Genomic DNA, 10752 nt, shown 5'->3' with positions numbered 1-10752 from the left:
TAAAGGAAGACAAGTTTTTGACAGCCTTAGTTATAATTAAAAGTGTTCGATGCCTCTGAGTATTTAGTGTGTTTTGTTCATTTCTTGAATAACAAGAGAGGGTGGTTTATTAACTCTGTCATGTTCAATTCTATTGACCTGCCAAATTTTACTGAATTAATTAGTTAATTGATTTATCTATTTATTTTTGTATTTTAGGGAAGGGTCTATGGGGGTTCAGGGTCTTACTACTAGATTGGACTTGTAGAGATCCTCCTGTTTACAGCCTCCCAAGAGCTGGGATTACAGGGAGCGCCACCACGTTCAGTATCAACTGCCATCTCAGCATGCCCCGGGGGCAAGGCCGGCAGGGCAGGTCCAGGGATTAAACCCATGGTCCCTAAGCCTGCTTGCAGGTGCTTTAATCTGCTGAGCTATTTGGCCAGCCCTTCACTTAATTTAAAAACATCCATTATTTCTTCTTACCTATATTGTTGCTGTGCCTTTTATGAGAGCTTACATTGCCTCATGTTTATTCCTTCCTTTGCTTTATTTGCATGTCACAAAGTGGTAATTTGTACAACCTTTAGGTAATTATTTTTATTAGTTCACTGGAGGTTATTGTCAGTGTTATCAAAAAACCTCCCTGTGGTCAGTGAATGATGCAGATTATTCCATGAACCTTCATCCAGGATTGGTGCAGAGGTGTGGATCTCCCTGTGGAAATGCTTCAGAAAGTTGAGAGCAAAGGGCATTTTTGTACATTGCTTATTTTTTCTCATTATGAAAGCAGTACACATAGTTCAAGTATTGAGAGATAAAAGAACCATAGCAAATTAATCCAATCATCCCCTTAAACATCATTAAAATTTTCATTTATATATTTTTGACATATATGTAAATAAAATACACAAAAATGGATTTTGGTATTCTAAGTTTCTAACTTATATTGGAAAGGAAACATTTTTCTTTACTACCAAATAGATTTTTAAAAACTTAATAGTCATCTACATATTGGCAGAATAAATATGTCAATTGATATTAGGACATTTTTCTGTTATAGATTTTCGTAAGAAGAGTACCCCCTTTTGGCTTATTATAACACAGTTACGTGCAAGATCATCTGATCTGCTTGCGCTTCTTCTCAGCAATGCATGAGTCTTATGTAATTAAGACCCTTTTTTAAAGTCATTGAGTGTTAAAAGTTAATGTACTTTTTCTGAAATCGCGAAAGATTAGATTCAAGTTAAAGAGAAGCATCTTTATTCACACCCGGTGATGGTTAAATGGTGCAAGAGCTGTCACTAAAGGGAGACGTAGGCAAGAAGTGGCCAGTCCGCAGATGCTCAGTCACAAACTTGAACTTCAAGACTCCAAAGCCAAGATCAGCAGATCGCATCCCAAGTCCATGTCAGCCTATGATGCTTTCATGTCACCTGCAAGTCAAGAATGGACTCACAGGGCCGGCCACATAGCTCCGCGGACTAAAGCACCTGCTTAGGCAGGCTCAGGGACTGGGGTTTGATCCCCGGCTTTGCGTGCAGGCCCCGCCCCCGGGGCAAGCTGAGATGGCAACTGAGACTGGGCATGGTGGCGTGTGTGTATAATCTCAGGGCTTGGGAGGCTGAAAACAGGAGGATCACTAGAAGTCCAACCTATGTAGTGAGACCCTGTAGACCCTGCACTAAAATATATTATATGTAATATATGTTTTATATATACATATGTGTGTGTTTTAGATATATATATAAAACATGTATTATATGTATATTATATTGCATATAATATATTTTAGTACAGGATATATATAAACATATCATTTTGTGACACACAAAATTCATATTCTAATGTTCATAATATAATTTTCTTTTTCTTTTTTTTTTTTTTTTTTTTGTGGAACCGGGGATTGAACTCATGCCCTTGCACTTGGCAGGGAAGTGCTTATTCTACTGAGCCATCTCCCCGGCCCAATAATTTTCTTGACACACCATCAGGATTCATTTTGTTCACGTTGTCACAAGCTGCTCTAGTGCTTGTAGCAGCAGCACGGAGGAAATGAGAGAAAAGTGGCCCCAGTGCACAAAGGATAAAGTATCATCTCTCTGGTCCTGTGCAGAAAATGTTTGCTGAACCCTACTTTAGATCATTAGGCTCAGAATAAGTCAGCAGCAAAAAATAAAATAAAATAAAAATAAATAAATAAAACCAACTATGCTCCGTTTCTTTCATTCCTCAATTCCAATCCTCTTCATGTTTTCTGCAAGATTATTTGTGCCCCTTAGGTAGAGAGAAGGATCATCAGGCCCAGTATGCTACCAGAGTTGCGTTTGAACTTTAGGAATGCCACCATCATGCTTTTGTTCAAGTCTCTAAAGCATAGTGTCTGCAGCATGAGACACCGGTAAGTTCTTTAAACTTCTTGTTATCTGGAGGCAGGGCAAGACCTTTCCCCAATTTATTTAGTTATGGAGAGGAGGATGAAAGATTGGGTCCTAAGTGTTATGCAATGGCATGACATGGTTTTTACTGGAAGGCAGCCAGAACTGATGCTTATTAGGTGTTTGTCTGATGAACTGTACCTCTATGACACTAAGCAGAGGCCAGAGGAGCTGGAAGTCCATCTTTCTTACTCAGGTTTGATTTACAAAGCAGAAGAATTCACAAAGCCCATAGAAGCCAGACCCACCCCCAAGACAGTCTAACAAGGAAATAATGACCCCAGCTTATGAATAAGCATTTGGAAGGTGGGAGGACTCGGAATGTTGTGGAAGTTTATCACAGTGTTTCTTTGAAAACAGAGTGGAGCTCAAGCAATTGATGGCTGCGATGTTTGCTTCAGAAACCAGAAGTCTGGAAAATAATTATTCGCTAATGTCTATGGGTCACAGAGACCCATCTAATTAAAAGAGAGCATGAAGCAAATGAGTGAAAACTTATAATGCCGCTCACACATATATTTTTAAAAAGATGTAAGGAGGCAAAGACAATGTCAACATAATTCCAGAATTCAATTCCACTGGCAGAATTATAAATTGAGTCCAAAAACTTGCTACTGAATTTCTCTTCTAATAGGATTTCATTATTTCAGAAATTTAGATGAACCATGTCCCCATCTTCAATCTTGCAGCCAGGATAGCATTCTCAATGCTCTGTGCAACTGCATAAGACTCTAAGAACTAATTTTAGCTCTGGCTCTGAAAACACTGTTTCTATAAAGCCATACCTGACTGGGAAGTATTTGCAAAAGAAAAAAAAAAAAAAAAGAAAAAAAGAAAAGGCTAATGGCCTGAGATCAGTATAAAACATGGTATATTTGTGTTACTGGAATTCAATTTAATCAATGTTTTACTTTGACTGTTAATAACTAGCATACATAGAATAGAGAATTTTTTTAAATACAGAGATTGAATGCAGTAAAACTAACCTACAAATCCTTCTTTTCAAAGACCATATTATGTGAATATGGTTTCACCACAATGTTTTGCTCAGACTGTTTTCTCCACAGCTGTGATTCTATTCAAAGTTCCATGGAGCCTATTGCTTTTCCACTTAACTCTGTCATAATTTCTAGATAAGACATTTATAATTATCCAGAAAAAAATCCTGAAAGTAGATAAGCATCCTGGTACGATGTTTGAGTTGAGAATAATACAAGATTAGAACCCCAGACGCTTTTCTTAAGTCAGAAACTCAGTCAAACTTGCATAAACTTCTTTTCGTTATTAATCTCACAACTTCTTTTTTTGGACATGATCTAACGGCCTATGCCAAAATCAAGATTAAAGGGGAAAAAAGGAAAGGATACAATGTGATGAAAAGAAAAGAAAAATCATGAAAAAATTGAGAAAGAAAAGCCAGTGAATTAAAAAAACAAAACAAAACAAAAAAACAAACAACAACAACAATACAATAAGAACCACTTTCCTCCAATACATATGGTGCTGCTGAAAGTATCTGCATTGTTTAAATGTGCAGATAAGTCCCTGAAATTTTTCAAAAGTCCACCTCTTTGATATGCACTGCTTTCATACCCAAGCACACACATACAAAAACAAACAAACAAGCAACTTTAAAGTTTGTGTTTCACTCTTTCACTTTTTATGTAGGCAGTGTAGATGTGAAGAAAGGTTCATTGGGAGCCTGACTTGTGGAGAAAGCCTCCCTTCTCCGAGGACCTCATTCCCAGCCAGCCAATGGGCTCACAGGATCGCTGGGATGAGTCTCAGAAGCAGCCAAACCTGGCTAAGCAAGCACAACCTTTGGTTCGAGAAAGTAACCATTTGCTCTTCATAGTTGATGCAGTCCAACTTGCTACTCTGTCCGCTGGATGTTTTTTTTTTTTTTTTTTTCCCCCTGGAGATCTTCTTTCCTAAGAATTCCATGCGCCCAGCTGTGCTCATCCATGATACAAAAAGCCACGTGCTCCTTGCCCCCTTCCTGGAACAACCTGAAGAAGTAATCTGAGCCTTGCTTGGTCTGTCCGCACAGCGCCATCGGAACATTGAAGTGTAGATTTATGGCACGCTTTATGTATATTTTCTTAGTCCCAGGGCTCCCCTTTTCACAGATACATACACAACGTGTCATGTAGAAAATATAAATTGTTGATCATACGGGCACTTTCTTCCTTTTTAAACCTTTCCAAAGGTCTTTTTGTTAAATACACCCAGATGCCGTTTGACAGATGAGAGGCTAATTGCTCTGTGAATTACCTCTATCGATTCCTGTTTCATGTTGAGCCAAACAAACAAAAGATATTAATGCTTTGAAAAAAATGAATGATGACCTTTCTCTGCAAACACAGCTTGCGGTCTCTGATTATTGGTGATTCCAGAGAGCAGCGGTCAATCGCAATAGCTGTAACGCTATGATCTCTATAATAAGCTTGCCTGACCTTCTCTGCCATGTTAAGTGGTTTAAATTTATTTGCCCAACAACAGAAGAGCTTTCATTTAAAGTCACAGAACATTCAATTCAATTTAAAGATGTAGTGTCGTCTTTCTTCTTCTCCCTTTCTTGTTCCTCTCCTACTTCCTGCGCACGTCAAGTTTACTAATAGTCTCACCACTGTCAAAATAAGCATCGCCAAGGCAAAACACATTCCATTCCTTCCGTCTTTACGATTCTGGATGCTTTTTTTTTTTTTTTTTTTTTGGTACTTGTTCCCTTTTCTTTTAAGACATGGGAAACATTTTTTTTCTTTCTCTTTATAAGCTCTGTCCACAGTTCATGTTTTATGTTCTAGAGAATTTGAGAAGCATATAAAGTCAAGAATTTAAGGAGCACTTTGCTGAGGACTCTAGCCTGGGAAACAGAAGTCTGGATACATTTTTTTCCTTAATTAATGAGGTCTTGCACCACTCAATGTTTTCTTGTCTGCAGAGCCAGCACTTCCAACTTCTAAATATGGAAAGACTGGTCTCAGTTGCCTACCTTAGCTCATCCCTTGTATCAGGATATACATTCCATGCCACTTTATTTGTGATTAGTACTATGAAAATTAAATGGCAGTCTTTTAACTTGGCAGGTAAGATAATATGGTTCTGGGGCCTTTAAGGACTTCCTGATCCTTTACTCTAAAATTACAAGCCGCAAATCCTAAACCTTGCGTAGTGAGGAAGTAGACACAACCCCCTGATGGATTAAATGAAAATCTCTTAAAAATGGAACCCCTGACACTTCCACCTATTTCCTGGTGAGAGACAGGCCAAAAATACCAAGGAAGTAGTTTCCCTAAGAATATTTTGGGCCTTGTACTGTAAGATCAAAGCAGGAAGTGAAGAGAAAACACCACAAATAATCAAAAGACTTCCTGCCTCAGTCTGGCATTCTTATACTGTTAGATCTGAGTTTAGATAAAGAGCCCAGCAATTTCACACTGACTTTCTTTACATATTTTGTCAGGTTTCCCCTAAAGACAGTGACGAACAGTATTTCTAAGACATTCTCTGATCAGAATTGACTTGGCTATGTTAAGTACTACGTGATATTTAGAGAAATGGAGGACACAATTCCTGCCTCTTCAGGTTCTTTTCTTTGTATTCTTTCTCAGCATTAGAATATGGGCAAATGTTATCTTCTTTTTTTTTTTTGCTAGAGAGGTTTTCCCTGCAAATTTAAATTCACTTCGTTCATTCTCTCTCTCTCTCTCTTGCTTGCTCTCTCTCTCTCTCTCTCTCTCTCTCTCCCTTCCTTTCTTTCTTTCTTTCTCTTCTTAGGTAGGGCCTCATTATATAGTGCAGGCTAGCCTCAAACTCATTTACATAGCCCAGGCTGGTAAACTAACATTAATCCTCCTCCTACAGTTTCCTGGATGCTGGGGATTACAGGCATGAACCACCATGTCCGGGCTCAAGTTAGTATGTTCATAATAATTCTTCACTCTTTAAAATTTCTTATAGCATGATTCCTCTTCTTCCAGCTTTTTATCCGAGGTGTTTTCTCTTCATTTCGTCCTTTGATCTTCTTTCACAGTATATTAAGGACTCTTCAGCACGGTACTCAACGCAGAGATTTGGTCCACTAGTTTGCACAGCTATTTTATTTACTGTTCCATGTATTTCTTTCCCCTGGAAGTTGGCAGCATGGAGCTTGACCACAGAACCTGTGGTTTAACCAATATCCAACTGAGGTCTTGGAGTGAATAAATGAATGAGTGAATGAGCTTACTACATCAGGGAATTACTGCTATGCAGTAAGCCATTCCAAAGTGCAGTGGCTTAAGGCAGGTAGGGTTTATCACTCCTCACAAATCTGTGGGTCAAGTGAGTCTTATAGAGCATCAGTAAGCTTAGCTGGAACGTTTCAGTCAGGAGAAATAGCGCTACCTATACATGTTCTCCAGACAGAGCAGAATTACTGGAGGGAAAACAGAGCCTTATGAAACCTCTTGGGGCATGCTGCCATGCCCACCTTACTCTACCACCAAAGAAAATATGAGAAAACCCTAAAAAATAAGTTCTTGAGCCCCTTTTCTTCAGTCACATGATAAAAGCACTTACCCAAGTGCATGGTGATCAAGAGAAATGAAAACTTTGTCACAGGAATAAAGCCAAACCTATCAAAAGGGAAATGCAAAAATAATTACTCATCTGTGAGGTCAAGAAGAACAAATCTGGTTTCTAAACAGCTGTTTGAGCAGACGCCACCATTATCTCCTTTAGTTTCGGATCTCCAGCACATAGCCAGCAACTCAAATGTAGGACGTAAATATCTCCCAAGTTGGTTTCAATCATGAGCCTGGAACAGAAACATCATAATTGGAAGAATCTTGATCGATTGATTTTTTTTCTTCTATTTTAAACACGGTTAGTGCATGGAAATTTTCTGAGCACAAAATGAAAAGCTAAATGGCAAATATTTAGCTTTAATTAATAAAGCTGCTTTTACTTTTATTTACTCATTTCACCATGAAAGCTATTTTAAACATATTCAGCCTTCTAATAGAAGCTCATACAATGAGCCACTTTTCCTACGTTGCCTTCTTTGTCATGTCACTGTTAAGTGAGTTTGGAAGGACGTCAGGGTAGGGCTTGCGTGGGCTTCTTTCCTTCCCAGGTTTGTGCTCCTCCAGTGGATGTTAAATCTCCAAAGTCCAGGCGCTGATCTACCAGGGAGAGCATAGTTGACTTAAAAGCAGAGCAGACCCTGGGCGTAATCAAGGCTTGTGCATTCCTGGCTCTCTTCCCTGGGGGCCCAGTGGGTCCACTCAACTGGGCCAGCCCCACAGCATGCACCCTGGACTGGTGGTCCTCTTATCACAGAAAATTCCACCCACACAGCCAAAACATACAGAAGGAAGCACAGGAGAAAAATGTGGATGTAATACGCAGCCCTGTGGATTGAGTTTTACAAAAAGAAAATTTTAAAAAAATAATAATTTTACTAGTTTTCTTCAGACTTCAAAGGACAAAAAGCACAAATTATTTATCAAATGAGAATGGTTTAAGTATGATTACTGGCAAATGAGGCACCAAAAAGATAGTTTCCAATCTTCTAATTTTGCTGTATAATCTGAATTTAAATTTGTTGTCAACAGAAACACATTTTCTCACAATCAGCCTATCATTCACATACAAAAATAATTCCATGTTAATTATATCCAAATAAAACTATGGACAAATTTCCCTTCATACTTGGGTTTAGTTTGTCCTACAGTGCTATATCATAGCTCTGCCCTGTAGCTGCATAGCACTAAGATCATCGAGGCAATTTTAATTCAGCAATGCTCCAGAATCCAATGCTTCAGATTTCTGAAAATCTAAGTAAAAGATGGAAAGCCAAGATCCCCCTCTGCCCTGCCCAACCTTTTCTACTTTTTTCCATATGTAGAAACTTCTTTCCAGAGGCCAAATCCCACATTTATTTCTTCTTGTTTATGGTCTGTCTTCATTTCCCACTAAGAAAGAACTTTTAAGTAACCAGCTGAAAGATTGTGCAGATATTCAGTGCTTTTCTGATAGAATATAAGGAACAGAGATCTCAAGATGATCAGTAAATTTTTTCTAATGGGAACTTGGACATGCAAAATGCAAAAGTTCTTGATACACATAACATAATTGTCAACCTCAACCTCTTAGCTATCACCTCCCAAACATTGCATGTTAATGTATGGATGGGAACTGAAATGATCCAAAGCTTCCATTTATTTTTCTTTGCCCTATCACATTACTGTACAGTATGGTAAGACAGTTAGAGGTAGGGGCAAGGGAGAGGGGTGGACAAAGATGGGAAACCAAGCTGCCTTAGGACTCTTCACAGCTGCAGCTTGCAGTAATGATGCATTTTTTCCAGTGGACATTAAAAAGATAAATTCTTAGGACTTATTTTGCCATAAAAGGGAATCAGCTCTGAAGTCCAGCTTCCCAAAGATCTCTGCAACTAAGTGACCACAACACTCCCTAAGGTACAAAGCACAGAATTTCATTCCCCTCCCACACCCCATCTCTAAGAAAAGTTTTCCCACTAGCTAAAATAATTAGAAACATGCGGTAGGATAAAATACAAAAATGCTGATGGCTTCATGAGGAGCCTGCTTTCAAGAAAAATTAATGCATTACATGTTTACAGTTCGATAATACAGAAGTTGTAAAATATTACATTTGGCATCTAATTACAAATACAACTGGAAGTGTGGTGTTTTTCGTTATTGCTGAACATCTATCTGATTTTAATTGGTTAACTAACAGTGAATATCCTGAATAAGTTTCAACCATTGACTCCAGAGCAGTTAAGGGGTATCTTTGAACTGGAACCTTTCTTCTTAAATCCTGTCTAGGTAAATTACCTTTCCAGCACGGGGTATTTCCTTTGAGGAGATTCCTTGGGAAGAGCCTCCAGGGAAATGACTAACTTTTTAATGGTTAGCTCAGATTAAGAGGAAGGAAATGTGAACTCCTTGGGGGGAGGCACTTGCTAGGCCGTCTGCATCCTGTAATTCTTCCCAAGTCTGTGAATCATACTTTTAAGACTCCTTTTCAAGGGCATTTGTCTTCCTTTAGAAGAAGTGCAAAGCAGAAAAGACAAGGTTTAAAATAGGCCCCAATCAAGCTTTGGCCATAAAAAACAATTACATGAATCTCACTTCGCTGGGAAGTCTGCGGCGGAGTCCTTCACCTGTATCCCTCCCCTCACTGCGTGCGAGACTTCACTACTCGGCTGCTTTCTGACTTCCCCTGGTTGCTGAACTAAAAACATATATTGTCGTCCATCTCCATGTCTTGGAGCTACAATTCTGCATCAGTTCGGCTTTCTAACCCGCCGGGGGACTGTACTCATCTCATTCTTGCTCTAAGATCAGAGGGACTAAACTACCATAGCAGTATGTTTTAAGGTCATTCTAGACAGAAATCTTACTGTTAAAATATATTTCATGGAATGTCATGCAGACAATTACACACTATTTTCTCACCTTTTTCTCAAAGGCATGGACATGTTTTAGAACAAATTCTGCGTGGAATAATTTATCAAAAGTTAAAGCACTAGATATTCAAACTTCTGTCGAAGTATGAAGTAAGAATACATTTTCTTTTTCTTTTACCATCTATATTTTTAGGGCAGAGTCTACAGGGTCTCACTACATAGATTGGACTCTTATGATTCTCCTGTTTTCAGCCCCTCAAGAGCTGGGATTACAGGTGCGCTACCAAGCCCAGTCTCAGTGGCTGTCTCAGCACACCCTAGGGGCGGGGCTGGCATGGCAAGCCAGAGATCAAACCCCAGACATTGCATTTGCCTAAGCAGGCTCTTTAGTCTGCTGAGCTTTCAGGCCAGCCCCAAGAGCACATTTTCAAAATGTTTGCTACATTATATTGCAATACAGTTGCTCAATCAATAGATAAATTTTATTGAATATTAAAAAATGGTGATTTCCAATTTTTTTTTTTTTAACAACAAAAAGCCCTTCTTGTGGATGCAAGAGTGCACTGGGTAAATGGGAAAACTCTCTTCCTTCTTTTCAGTTTTATTGTCAACCTCCAATGACACTAAAGAATAAAGTCCTTTTGAAAAAGCCCCCCCAAAAAAATCAGTCTACATTACATTAATGAAATGCTTAGGGTTGGTTTGGGCTGTTCATTTTTCCTATGCTTGTAAATTGTTAATCTAGAAGTTCCTAGGAAATCAACTTTTGGGGAGGTGGGAAGTGGGTGAGAACTCTAGCAGACAGTGTAAACAGTCTCACATATAGTAAAATGAGACCAAAACTAATGTGTGGTAAATATAATCTTTATCCTAATCTCTCTCTCTCTCTCTCTCTCTCTCTCTCTCTCTCTC

This window comes from Octodon degus, unplaced genomic scaffold, assembly GCF_000260255.1.
Source record: "Octodon degus isolate 3935 unplaced genomic scaffold, OctDeg1.0 scaffold00002, whole genome shotgun sequence".
NCBI classification, from domain to species: Eukaryota; Metazoa; Chordata; class Mammalia; order Rodentia; family Octodontidae; genus Octodon; species Octodon degus.
The sequence above is the reverse complement of the archived record's forward strand: the minus strand, read 5'-3'. Positions refer to the sequence as shown.